Source organism: Aulonocara stuartgranti (genome assembly GCF_965226115.1).
Source record: "Aulonocara stuartgranti genome assembly, chromosome: 19".
Taxonomy (NCBI): domain Eukaryota; kingdom Metazoa; phylum Chordata; class Actinopteri; order Cichliformes; family Cichlidae; genus Aulonocara; species Aulonocara stuartgranti.
The window spans coordinates 21,634,047-21,638,854 of record NC_138955.1 but is presented as its reverse complement, the minus strand read 5'-3'; the positions used below and the strand labels follow the sequence as shown (position 1 = coordinate 21,638,854).

Below are 4,808 nucleotides of genomic sequence, written 5' to 3'. Positions count from 1 at the left end.
TTCCTGATGAGTGCCCAAAGTGCCCTTTTGTTGAGGCAACTTTTAAATTTTTTTTATTTATTTATTTATTTATTTTATGTGTGTGTGCGTGCGGAGTCCTGTCTGTGCCCCTCAACAATAATATTTAACTATTAATCATAGTTTTGCTAAATAAAAGGATCTGGCTTGCATCAGTCACATGATCACTATTAACCAATGATCGCCCTCGACGGCAGAACGCGCTGGTTACGAGCCGGGAACGAGCTCACAAAGAGCACGCGCATTTGTTGCGGTCCGGAGCTGTAGGAGAAACACAAGTTAACTCAGAGACACAGACTGATGCGACAAACCCAGTAAGTAGGTGTACAGCGCACACTGTAGTGTATAGCACACAGGAGTATTAGCTTATTACATACACGTTGGTAAGCTGTCTTGTTGCAACTGACGAACTGAAACAAACGGGCGTGCTGTGTGTGCAACAGCGTGACAAACATTACCTGTCCTTTTATTAACTGCACAAGTAGTGCTGGTCATAGCTGCTGGCTACCTGTGTAAGGCTGTCATGGGTCTGTAGCTCTGTCACCGTTTTAGGGAACATATTTAGTTTTAAAGTAAGTTTCCGGGCTTTTCCTGCCTTTCTGGAGGGATTATATTTCACTAAAAAACGATCTAATATGCATGTCCACATAATAATTATTATAATTATAATATATTAAAAAACACACGCTGTATTTTAAAGAACATACATTAAGAAGCAGATTATATTAGATTTATATTTTAAATAAGACAAAAGTTGGATTTTACAGCAGTAAGATTATTGTATCTCTACAGTTTAAAAATGTAATAAGCTTTGCCCTGCACAGAGTGGATAGTGAAACAAATGGAATCATCATAAATACATTATTTCATATTTATTACTTCCCCCTCCTCATTGCTTTATTATTGTAGCTCTAGTAATAAATAATAATGTAAGGATGCCCATAGTATATACAGTATTCTGAAGAAGGTCTAAAATGTCACTGTGTGTGCATGTGTGTGTTTTATTTAGCTGGATTTAAAAAAATATTACTCATGATATAACATTGTGCAGACATGGCTGGTAAGGACATGAGGAGGAAACAGTAGGAGCTGTATGAGGCTACTAAAGGCAGGGCTATAACATTTTGCTGTCATTTTATTATAGATTAAGTGCAAGAGTTGTTAGGTGTGGATAATTAGATTATAGTTTATTGCAATAGCAAGTTGTGCCTTGTTCTCAGATAGACAGCAAGTGGAGAGTGATATATGAAATGATGGGAAGGAAGGAAGAAGAGAAGCAAAGAGTGATTCACAGGCAGAGCCGAGTTTATGTCACAGTTTTTCGTTGCCTTATGGTTCCAAGCGCTGTCACCAATCTTTGCATTTTGTTATTATCTCATGAAACTTGTTTAATCAGCTACCATCTCTCCTGTGGACTTTTTAATGTCTACAGTCTCAGATCAACACAGCCCTGCCCTTCCCATATTAGATTCTTGATGAATGTGTGTTGTTGTTATTCAGCATGGTTCAATGTGCCCCTTTTTAACTTTGAGCACCCGCCCCTTTAAACCTCTCTGCACGTCCCTGATAGAGACAGGTTTTAAAGACTAGAAATGAAAACATGTGAGTCCTGTCTTTAAATAAAAATATATAATTCCCTATATTCCTATCTATTCTTGACATTGAAGCTTTACTCTTCTTGATATTGTGACAAAATACTCTTGGGTTAACCACGAGCTTTCTAAAAACTTGCATATAACAATTGTGCACCATTCATTCCTCATCTTTGCTGCCCATCATTACAACTTTGCTAATGATGGGCAGCAGGTTAGTGTCATGATGTCACCTCAGACATAGTTAAAAGCCCTGTTAACGTAGCTGCTTCTCGCCGGGTGCGGTGGCGCGTGCCTGTAATCCAAGCTACCGGGAGGCTGAGGTTGGAGGATCGTTTGAGCTCATGAGCTCTGAGCTGCAGCAGGCTATGTCGATTAACACAAAATAATTATCCTCATTCAAAAGTCATGTAAGAACCTCATTGGCTTACGGAATGTTGATGTTATTTAAAAAATTCATACAAAAACATGACCTCATTCTAGAATGTCATGTGACAACCTCATTGGCTTATGGAATTGTGATGTCACAGGCTTCTGAATCCATAAATAGGGGTGAGGAGGTACAACTTTCAGTCCGTTATTTGCAGCACTTATGTTAGCAGCATTCAAACGTTCACCAGTAAAGCATTTTCAAACATCTGGATACTTTTCGTACTCACGGTATACAGACTCCAACATGTCTCAGAAAGAGCAAGAAAGACAAGAAGCTGACCCCAGCTCTATTCCATGGTATGAGTCCCTAGACCCTTACATCAGCTCTCTTCCTTGGGATGAACAGGTGGAATTAGAGGAAAAGCGATTGGAAGAAATGGAGAAGGAAAATCTCATGAACAGAGAAAAGATTAAGATCCTGACAGAAGAAAATGAGAGAAAGAGCGCTGAATTAGAAAAATTATCCTACCAGCTTCAGGAAAGGGAAGGTATTATTGAGGAGAAACAATGGGCTCTCCAAGATAAGAAGAATCACGAGCTCCAAGAAAAGCTTGATGAAGCTCTAGAAAAAATTAAAGATCTGCTCCAAAATGAGAAAAAAGAGAGCATTAAAGGGGATAAAATGCTCAAGAAGAATCAGGAGCTCCAAGAAAAGCTTGATGGAGCTCTGGAAAAAAATAAAGATCTGCTCCAAAAGGAGAAAAAAGAGAGCATAAAACAGGAAAACATGGTCAAGAAGAATCAGGAGCTCCAAGAGAAGCTTGACGAAGCTCTGGAAAAACTGAAGGAAATCCACCAAGAAGAGAAGCAACAGTCCACACAGCAGAGAGACATGCAGAGCAAACTCCAAGCCATGGAGGAAAAATACAAAGCACTGCAGGTGAAACATGACAAAACTCTGCACAAAAGTCAACAGTTGCTTCAAGACAAGAAGCAAATGGAAATGAAACAGAAGGAAATTGACTCCAAGCTTGACGAGATGGAGGAAAAACACAGATCGCTCCAAATCAAGCTTGAGAAAACAGTGCACAGAAATAAAGAGTTCATTCAAGAGAGAGAGCAACAAGAAATGCTGGAGAAAGAAACAGACTCCCAGCTTGAAGTCTTGGAGGAAAAACTGAAAATGCTGCAACTAACTCTTGAGGAAACACTGCTCAAAAATAAAGAGCTGCTTCAAGAAAAAGACCAACAGAAAATACATCAGGAAGAAATGGATTGCAAGCTGAGGAACATCGAGAAACAAAATGAAGGCTTGCAAGTGATGCTTGATGAAGCTCTGGAGAGAAATAAAGAGTTTCTGCACGAGAAAGACCAACAGAAAATAAAAAAGGAAGAAATGGATTGCAAGCTGAGGCACATCAAGAAACAGAATGAAGGCTTGCAAGTGATGCTTGATGAAGCTCTGGAGAGAAATAAAGAGTTTCTTCACAAGATAGACCAACAGAAAATAAAAAAGGAAGAAATGGATTGCAAGCTGAGGAACATTGAGAAACAAAATGAAGGCTTGCGAGTAATGCTTGATGAAGCTCTGGAGAGAAATAAGGAGAACCTCCAAGAAAAGAAACAAGAGCCCGTAGAGCAGAGAGACCTGCAGAGCAAACTCCAAGCCATGGAGGAAAAATACAAAGCGCTGCAGGTGAAACATGACAAAACTCTGCACAAAAGTCAACAGTTGCTTCAAGACAAGAAGCAAATGGAAATGAAACAGAAGGAAATGGACTCCAAGCTTGACGAGATGGAGGAAAAACACAGATCGCTCCAAATCAGGCTTGATAAAAAAGTGCACGGAAATAAAGAGCTTCTTCAAGAAAAAGACCAACAGAAAATACAACAGGAAGAAGAAAAACTTCATCTCCAGAGGAAAAATCAAGCACTCCAAGAATTGTATAACGAAACAAAGTACAAATCAACTGTACTGGAAGAAGAAAAGAAAAAGCTGGAAAAACAATGCTCAGCGATGCAGAGTAGCATCAATGAGATGCTGAGAAAAAATACCGAACTTGAGGAACTTTCTAAGACCTTGAAGTACAAAAACACTGAAATCCAGGCGCAAAAGCAAGAACAACAGAAAACACATAAAGACCTGCAGTGTAGACTTCAAGAAATCCAGAAGAGAAACCAGCAGCTGGAAGACATGCACACAGATGTGCACAAGGCAAAGCGAATAGAGGAGGCAATAGTTAAAGAACTGAAAGACAAGCTTAAAGAAAAACAAGAACAATTAGAAGACATGGTGAAAAGATGCAACAAACTTGAGAAAGAAAACGCAGAAACAATCGATGAGCTGAAAACCCTCATCATTGAGAAAAAAGTGCTGGTGGAAGAGTATCTGAAAAAGAAGAAAAAACGCTTCCACTGGTTCTGGAGGAGGGGCACTGCTGCTTCTCACCTGATGTAAGCTCGTCTTCCTCCACCTCTATTCCATCTTCATTTCCCCCCTTCCCCTCCCTCCTTTTTCTTTTTTCACCCTCACCCCCCGACCAGTCCCGGCAGTTGACTGCCCCCTCCTGAGCCTGGTTCTGCCATAGGTTTCTCCTTTAGGTGTCTTTCACTTTAAAAGGAGTTTTTCCTATCCACTGTCGCCTGCTGCTTGCTCAGAGGGGATTGTTGGGGTTTTCTCTCATCTCTCTCTTTCATTCTTTCTATCCTTTCCCCCCCTTCTGCCTTTTCCTTTACCCAATAAACACAATTGCCCACATTTTACATTTGTTTGAAAAATGTCTTCATTCAACAATAATTCATCTTAGGTATAAAAACAAGAAATAG

At 39.9% G+C, this 4,808-nt stretch overlaps 1 pseudogene across 1 annotated transcript; it reads left to right on the top strand.

Annotated features, from left to right (window-relative positions):
• On the top strand, positions 1–4,435 carry LOC309696093 (annotated as a pseudogene). Its single transcript has 2 exons — positions 1–332; positions 2,389–4,435. The product of its transcript is annotated as an uncharacterized misc_RNA (transcript).
• The last annotated feature ends 373 nt before the right edge of the window (positions 4,436–4,808 follow it).